Source organism: Marmota marmota, unplaced genomic scaffold, assembly GCF_001458135.2.
Source record: "Marmota marmota marmota unplaced genomic scaffold, marMar, whole genome shotgun sequence".
NCBI lineage: Eukaryota > Metazoa > Chordata > Mammalia > Rodentia > Sciuridae > Marmota > Marmota marmota.
The window spans coordinates 26917427-26926194 of record NW_026000185.1 but is presented as its reverse complement, the minus strand read 5'-3'; the positions used below and the strand labels follow the sequence as shown (position 1 = coordinate 26926194).

The 8768-nt window shown below is 60.6% G+C and overlaps 1 protein-coding gene across 1 annotated transcript in view; it reads left to right on the top strand.

Moving 5' to 3' along the window:
- Positions 1-7031: 7031 nt before the first annotated feature.
- Clip2 (CAP-Gly domain containing linker protein 2) overlaps positions 7032-8768 on the top strand; it is a 45045-nt gene continuing 43308 nt past the window's right edge. The window contains exon 1 of the mRNA XM_048790085.1: positions 7032-7229. The gene's annotated coding sequence lies outside the window, so the exon portion shown is untranslated. The remainder of the gene's footprint in view (positions 7230-8768) is intronic.

Below are 8768 nucleotides of genomic sequence, written 5' to 3'. Positions count from 1 at the left end.
TTTTTTGCCCTCCCCCCAGGGAGGGGCAGTGGCGGAGGATGCTTGGCTGGGCCTCCTGGGCCCGCCCGCGTGGACCTTTCAGGCGGAGCCTGTGTCCTGCCAGTGCCCACTGGGCACTGCCACGCAGGCCGAGCCCCACCCCAGGAAAGTCGGACAGAGGGACAGCTTGGGGGGAGTGACACAATCAGCGCTTTCCCAAACCTGAGATCCCGCTTCTCGGTTCTGGTTGAGTTGGGGATGTGGGCCTGGGTAAGACACTGGAGCCGGTGGTGAGGGGGTCTCCCCCAGCCTGTAAGATGCCCCAGAGAGGCTGGTGGGATGGGCGACCTGGGCTGTGTTGGGGTGTGTGGGGAGCACCACGTGGGCGCTGTGTGCCAGAGGCCTCCTTCCCTGAGTTGTAAATGTAAACAAGGAGCTCTTCATTCACCCACCCGCTGCCACCCGGTCTAGCACTGCCAGGGGCTGCCAGGTACTCAGGACCCCAGCCTGGCTGCTCCCCAGGAGCACAGCACAGCTGTGCCTGATGGTTGCATTCGTGGGGAGTCTGGGGCATAGAGGAGGGAGGGACCAGTGGACTGTGTTGGGGGGACCAGGAGCCTGATGGAGCTTCCTGCGAGGACGCTGAGGGGGCTTGTTGCTGGGGAAATAGCTCAGGCCAAGGCTTGAGGTCAGGAAAGGAGGTAGGGGGTCTAGTCACTTTAGAGGGGCAGCCAAGGATTTAGGTGCCTGGAGCATGGGTTTCAAGGCTCGGGAGACCCTGCTGAGGAGAGGGGTTGCTGTCAGAGGAAGTCTCTCAGGTACCTGCCTGCATACAGTAGGTGCCTACGAGCACAGGATGCATCCGTGTCTGCAGTGCCTGGCTTGGAAGTGATGTTGGTGTGCAGGCTCCCGGACAGACAAGGAGGATGGAGACAGGCACCCCAAAGGCAGAAAAGCCAGGTGGAGGGGCCTGAGAGGACCCCCCAAAAAACACACCTGCCAGCCCAGGCAGTTGGCAGCGTCTGCCAGGAAGAGAGTAGCTAGAAGTTTGCACCTGAAATCCCAGCAAGGGGATCTGCCTGCAGGGGCACTGATCCCTTCCCAGCACCTCGGCCGCGCTCTAGGGTTCTGAGACTAAGCCTGGGTTCGGAGACTGAGCCTGCCCTGCTTAGCAGCTGTGTGACCTTGGGCAAGTCACTATGTCTCTCTGTGCCCGATTTCCTGTTTGTAAGCCTGATACTTCAGTATCTGTCTTTTGAGTTATTGAGCGACTTGTTTGCCCTGTGACAGAGTGTGTGTCATTACTGTGCTGGCTGTGGCTCTGCAGCCTTCACTGGGGAGAGAGGCACCCGCTGCCTGGGCTGTCCTGCCCACCTGCAGCGGCCCTGCTGCTTGTGCTGCCCAGGCCTGCTGTCCTCCCTCACTGTGACCTCCTCCCTTGGCCGTGGGAAAGCCCACAGCCCCTGGCAGACTTGCCTGTTGTGGGGTCCCCCAGGTCCCTGACCCTGCCACATCAACAGAAGCTGTGTTGGTGTCCCCCTGGGCCCCTGCCCAGGGGTTCTTGGGACAACCACTTCCACCTTTGTGCAGGTTAAACAAAAAAAGTGCGAGGAGGTGGCCGCTCTGCCTGGAGCTGCTGGGAGTGCCTCAAACGCACACGGTCACTTGTGGGCATTTTAACAATGCTGTCCACGTTTTACAGGCAAGGACATCTTGGTGCAGAGAGGTTGCTGTGTTTACCCTCTGCATTTGCTAAGCACCTACTGTGTGCTTGGAGTGTGCTGCCTCCTGCCTGTTTCGGAGTTCACTTCCCTACAGCACAGTTGTGGTCACGCCTTCCTCCCACACCTCCTTCCCCCTGCTCAGTAACAAAGTCTAAACGGGCTCCCGGCTCCCTCCATTTGGGGTTCTTCTCCCTTCTTTCCCACGCTGGCCAGACCCCGGCGACGAGCCTCGTCCAAGGCCACCTGGCTCTTTATAAACTGTGAGTGGTGGACATGGTCTGCGGTTGGGGGGCACCCTGTGATGTCCCGGCTTTGGGATTATTTTGTCTCAGGGAAAGGAAGTGTCCTTCAATTAGGTTAAGTGAAAGGGAGTTAAGAGCAGGGAACGGGACCTTGGGCAGAGGGCAGTCCTGGGCAGCTGGCCCCGGGCCCTGGAAGCCCCCCCTTCCCTGTCTCTGGACTGTTGTTTCATTTTCTCAGCCTCTCGGGGTGCATCTGTCCGTCTCTGGTCTCTGCTGTTGCTCCCTGCATTTGGCCCTCCTGGCTCCTGAGTGTGAGCCTGGCCTGGTCCCCGGTGGCCGTCCTGGATGAGGGCTTCGGCTGCAGTCCCTGGGTCCCCGAATGGCGCTCCCTAAGAGACAGAGGGAGAGGGAGACAGACCCTGACTGATGTCCCAGCCTGCATAAGGGGCCATCCCCCATCTGCTCAGCTGCCGGCGGGGTAGGGACAGGCCACATACATGGTCTCTGGGGCTGGGAGTAGGACGCGGAGCTGGGCACACTTGGTGTAATGGTCAGCTGCAGTTGGGGTACCTGTGTGTGCTGGGTGAGGACCTGAGGATTGTGGCATCACTGTCCCTGGGGGCTCACAGTTTGATGGCAGAGGCAGACCCATGGTCCATCAGCTATTTACTATAGGACACAGAGTGTGGGTGTCCACCCTCCGCAGTGCGACTTGTGGGGGACCCGAGTGCTCTGCTCTGATTGGAGTGGGGTGGGGAATAGACGAGGTGGCCCAAGCTGCCTGTCCTGCCCCAGCCCTGGCCTGGGACAAGGGGAGACTCTCCCTCCATGACCTGGAGAGTGGGATGAGGCTGCCAGTGTGGACCTGGGCCCCAGCTGTCCCAGCACCATCCCACCCCTCCTTTTTCTCTGGGCTGCGCGATCAGGGTCACCACAACGGAAACCCGGAAGTCCTGCCTCCAGGGAGGGTGCTTCAGAAGGCTAGTGACCGTCTCCCTGCACAAGCAGAGGGGCCAGGCAGGTGGTTACTGTCAACAAGGTCCAAGTTTAGGGCCCCGTGCAGCGGCTTCCCTCTAGTGTAGCATCTCTGCTTCCTTGGCTGGGGTCACACTCCCGACTGCAGCTGCGGCCTGGGAGGTGACCCTCCCTCCCACTCCCTCCCTTCTTTGCCTTCCTTGCCTTTGGGGATGGGAGGGCGGAAGATCCGGCTTCCAGGGAGGGCCTGAGTTTCCAGCTCCTCGAGTGCCCTGGGCAGTCCTGGGCTGCTCTAGTCCAGCCTGCCGCCTGCCCGGCCACCTCCATATGCAGCGCTGAGTCCCAGGTAGCCCTGGGAGGCCCTCAGGGAGGGGCCGCAGGAGCTCCCCAGCAGGGCGCAGTGTGAGCGCTGGGCTCCACCCACCCTCCACGAACTCCCGAGGAACTCCCGAGAGACAGGTGCAGCCACATGGCAGGAGGAGTGGCACTTTGTGTCCTTGGACTTTCCACCTCCGTCCCTCTCCTGCTCAGGCTGTTCCCTGTGTGAAGCGCGAGCTATTTCCTGCTTCACTACTTGGCTCACACTCAGCTTCTTTCCTCCCCTGGGAGGGGACAGAGAGGAGGGGACACATCTCTGAAAGGTCTCGTATGTTCTTCCTCTGATTCCAGAAAGGACTCAGATGATTCACTGTGCTAAATGTGGTGGAATGAGATTAAAGAAAATCAGGGCCAAGGAAACCCAGGGTCGCCCAAATCTGACGAAGCCGGAGGACACTTCTGCTGTCCTTTGGAGGTGACTTGACTCTGGGTGCTCCAGCAGCCAGAACCGAGGGAGCTCAGAGTTTGGAGTGACTTCCTCTTGTGGAAGTGGCATTTCATGTCACCGTACTTAACATTAATGCCCAAGCGAGGGACAGTGGATAGGACAGAGGGATGGCGGCTCTGTGGTCCTGAGTACAGCCCCAGAGGGTCCGGAATGCAAGTAGAGGGGGACTAGAGGGGATGGCGGCTGGCAGTACCTTTTGATCCGGTTAATCTTCCTGCTTGGGGTCCTCGGTGGCAATTGCAGGAGCTGGGTTTATGCTCCTCCATGAAGGGTCTCTCCTGGAGGTGGGTGCCGCCCCCATTCCCACACGGAGGGCACGAGGCCGGGTGTGCGGGTGTGCATGGCTCCGGGTGTACCCACCTGCCCCAGGCAGCCCGTGTTCCATTTGCAGAGGGCACGTGCCAAGGGCTGGAGGGGAGAGGCACTTCCTGCACAGCAAGGAGAGGCGGGCGTCTGCAGGAGCAATGGAGAGCCCCTGGAGGCCGGGCACCCAATGGAAGGTGCACAGGACACACAGCTGGGGCGGGCGAGGGCCAGGGCCAGTGGGCGGAGGCGCTGCAGGGCTCCACACAGCAGGTGCCCTCCTGGCCTCCAGTCTGAAGCTCTGCCCTGGTTGTCTCACCCTGAGCTCCAGGAGGAGAGTTGGTTTTGGACTTGAGGATGTCAGGACAGTGTGACTCAGGGCACCTGCTCCACGGCCAGAGGGCATGAGTGCAAGCCCTGAGGAGCTGTTGGTTAGTTGTGGAACCGTCGCTTTGTGCCTCCGTGTCCCCATTGGTAAGTAGCGCTCAGGTGTCTTCATGGGCTGGTGAGAGCGAGTCGATATTCATCAGAGCCGCAGAGCGGTGGCCGTCCTGGCTGGCACGGGCTGGAGCGGCTCACACAGCAGGGGTCACTGCACGGGGACCCCCAGCACCACGAACACCTACGCGGGTTCTGGGTCCAACATAGTGAAGGGGCAGGTGCCGCCCTGTGGGTGAACATCAGCTGACCCTTTGTCCCCCGTGGTGGCCAGCCTGGGGTGGGGCCGAGGGTGCTCGCCGGGCTCCAGTCGATGTTTTCTTTCTCCTGTGATTTTACTGGTGAATCCTGCTTGTACGTAATGGCGGGAGTCATTGTCACATATTTCTACGTGCGCATAATAGAACTACGTGATGTGGCCAGATGGCGATTTTTGCTTTCTCTTTGCAGCACTGGGCCTCACCGGGCTAGGCCAGCGCTCCACCAAGGAGTTGCGTCCCTGGCCGGGATGTTGTTTTGTTTTTTATTTTTTAGTGCCAGGGATTAAACCCAGGGGCTTCTTAGCATTGAGCCACATCCCCAGCCCTTTTTTAATTTTTTTGGACAGGGTGTCACTAAGTTGCTCAGACCCTCACTAATTTGTGGAGGCTGACCTTGAACTTGTGATTCTCCTGCCTCAGCCTCCCGAGTTGCTGGGATGACAGGCGGGTGACGATATCTTGATGGTTCTTCGGTGATGGGGGTGGAGGGAGGGTGGTCCCCGCCACCCACTCTGTCTGCTGGACCAATTTAGACAGAATCTTGTTAAGACCCTATGAGACCAAGGGCAGTGGTGCCTTGTCACCCCCTGTGTGTGGATGAAAACAGAGAAGGCCAGAGAGTGCAGCTCCTGTCCCTGGCAGCTCTGGACACTTGTCACTGCCCTGCCCCTCCCCCTGTCTAGACCCAGCACCAGGCTCACGCTGCCCCTGTGGATGGACTTTGTTTCTTTTTACAACTGTGGCCTTTGGAGAGCGGCAGACTGTGGTTATATCTAAGTGGCTTTTGGTGCCTCTTAAGGGTTGAATTATGTCCACCCCAAAACTTCTATGGGGATTCCTAACCCCTGGACCCTCAGAATGTGACCTTGTTTAAGAATGGGGTCTTCGCTGAGGTCATGGAGGTCAAGGGAGGTGACGGGGGCCCTCGTCCACTACCACCAGTGCTCTTGTAAGAAGAGGAAGTTTGGACGTGGACATGTGCAGAGGGACATGCAGGGACCCGCGGGAGAACAGCCATCTGTATGCCAAGGAGAGGTGTCACAAGGAGCCAACCCACCCAGCTGGGCATGGTGTCACCTACAGTAGTCCCCGCTACTGGTGGGGAGGCTGAGGCAGGAGGATTGCTTGAGCCCAGGAGTTCAAGGCCAACCTGGGCAACAGGGCAAGACCCATCTCAAAAACAGAAGGGGTATGTGTGTGTGTGTGTGTGTGTGTACACGCGTGTGTAAGTGTGTTCTTTTAGGTATTTGTAGACACATACTAACACACCTGTGCCTACCTGGTCTATACGCTCACTGGGGCATGCGTGGCTCAGTGGCGAGCTCTCACCCAGCGCGCACCAGGCCCTGGGTTCAAAACCCAGCGAGGCTAGAAAGAAAAAGAAAGGCTCCAGGCAGCCCCCAACCTCAGACTCCCCAGCTCCAGGACTTGAGCAGGGCACCTCTGCCATTCAGTGTCCCACCCGGTCGATGGCACCTTGTCACAGCAGCCTTAGCAAACTAATCTGGCCCTGAGAGTGACATCTGTCATTCCGCGGGGGGTGGCAGCATTGTGGCCCTGTCTGGTGGGCAGTAGGCAGTGGGCAACCTCTGGCCCAGGTGTCTGGGTTCCTGGTTTGATGTCTTGTTCCCTCTTGGCACCTGTGTCATCAGCAGGCTTGTTCTGGGCTCTGGGGATGTCCCTGTGTGGCCTCACCCTGGGGGTGAGCCCAGGAGAGCCTCTCAGGACAACTGTGCCCACTGCAGCAGGAGTACCCTGGGGGCCACCTCTGCCCCCCCCAGCCACGGGCCACCCTGCCACGGCCACCCCGCCTGCCTCCTCCATGGTGGGACCTGCCCCTGGCAAGCACCAGGGTCGGGTTCCCTAGCAGGGTGCAAGTCGGTTGGGACATTGAGGTGCTCCTGTCCCCTCCCCAGAGCCAGGATGTGAGCAGCTGCCCCCGGCATCCCATTGTGTGGTGGCAGGCGTGTTCCTGAGCTCTCTGAGCTGTGCCAGGTGCTGTCCTTGGTCCTGAGAGCCCGCAAGGAACAAGATGCCCAAGGGGGGGGCACTCGCTGCTCTCCCTGAGAGGCCCAAGATGGCTGCGGGCGGGAAGAAGGGCGTGTACATAGGAGGCCAAGTGGTGGGTGTGCGTGGGCATCTGGCAGGAGGAGGGTGGTGCGTGCCCGCTGTCCTCTGGTTGGCCCAGCTCAAGCATTGTGAATGCCATCCTGTCCTGTGCTGGGGTGATGTCAGTTCTTGTGCAGATCTGACTGCCGGGGGGGACCAGGCAGGCTGGGTCGGGGAGACCAGGAGTTGGGCCACCTTCTACAGCCGCCTGGACTGGGTCATCACCCTCCAGGCAGAGAGGATGCTGGGGCCTGGTCTGCCCTATCCTCGGGGCCCCTGGCCCTCCTGCCCAGCACAGCTTCTCTCCGTTTGGACAGCAGAGTCTTGCTGTCCTGGTCACCTGCTCTGTGCTCGGGTGCCTTACTTCTCTACGGTAGGCCTCAGTTTCTCATTCTGTGAAATAGGAATAAAAGGGGGTCCAAGGGTGGCTTGGGCTGTGGTTGATCCCAGGCCCTTCTCCCTGGCCTGGTGGGGAGCCAAGCCAGCAGACCAGGCTGCCGCCTGCCTCGTATGGTGGGCCTGAGGAGGGGGCTCCAGCCATTCAGCTGTGGGTGGCCACACAGCTGGCTCTGGCTCGGGGCCACGTCTGTGCCCTGATTTTGAGAATGCCAACTGTGTTTGTGTGTGTGTGTGTGTGTGTGTGTGTATGTGTGTCCCGGCTCAGGCAAGACGGACAGACTGGCCATTCCCAGGGCTCTGCAGTCTCCCCAGGCTGTTGGCAGGGCCAGGCAGTTGGCTTCTTTACAAATGGAAACTTGGCCCCTGTGTCCAGAGATGGGGGGATGTAGGTTGGGGCCAGAACCCAGGCACCCACTTGGCTCAGCCTCAGGTGCCAGAGAGGTTATGAGCCTGGGGGCACTTGCCATGGCCTGTCCCCCTGCACTTGCTGTCCTCACTTCCCTGTGGCCTGCCTGCCCTGCCACCATCTTGCCAGCTGCACCCCCTCCTCTCCTTGAAGCCGCACCCCCTGCAGCCGGGTTCCAGCCCCAGCTCTGCTTGGAGGTGTGAACAGGCCCCTCCCCATCCTGGATCCCAGCTGCCCCCCTCATCTCCATGGCCACCGGCCTCTTGGTGCTCTCAGGATGACTGGGGACCTCGCTTGGGGCCGTCCCAGCCCTGCTCTTCCTGGGCTCTTCTGTGCCCGTACTGTGGCTGGCAGCTGTGTGTGCTGGGCACGCACTGCCAGGGCTGGCTCCAGCCTCCTGCCAGGCATTAGTGACCAGGTGAGAGCAGAGGGTGGGCGTGGGGCTCGGGCAGACGGCGCCCTCTCCTTGGCTCTCGGGCCGGCGCCCTCTCCTTGGCTCTCGGGCCGAGGCGTAGATGATGTGAGGCTCAGAGCTTGGGTGTCTGCCTGAAGGCTGCCAGGACTCCTGAGGAGGGGCACGTCCCTGCCCTGCCCTTCACTTGCCCTGTGCTGGGAGGACGTGGGGAGCTGGGTTCACCCCTGGGTGACCCAGGTCTGCCTCTCAAGTTCCCTGAGCCTCCATCAAAGTGAGCCTCCTTCCAAGCTGGAGGGATGGGCAGGAGGTGCCCGCTCTGAGCGGTCCTGCTGCACCCGGGGACTGGACGTCACTGGGTTTCCAATGCAGATGGGGGTTGGGGGCCGCATCAGGCCCACCCAGGGGGCTCTCTGTTGGCTTGGGGAATCTGGGCCTGGTGTCGGCACCCAGGGGTGCATGGTGTCTGGGGCTTTCCCTCCTCTGGTGGGTGTGCAGGAGTGGGGGGCTGTCCTCCCGCTCCAGGCCCACTGGGTTCTGTTCTCTTCCTTCCTTTGTTCCTTCCTTCCTTCCTCCCTTCCCTTTCTTCCTTCCCTTCTCTCTCTCTCTCTCTCCCCCCTCCCTTCCTCTCTCTCTCTTCCCCCTCCCTCTCTCCCTCTCTCTCCCTTCCCCCCTCCCCTCCCTCCCTCTCTCTC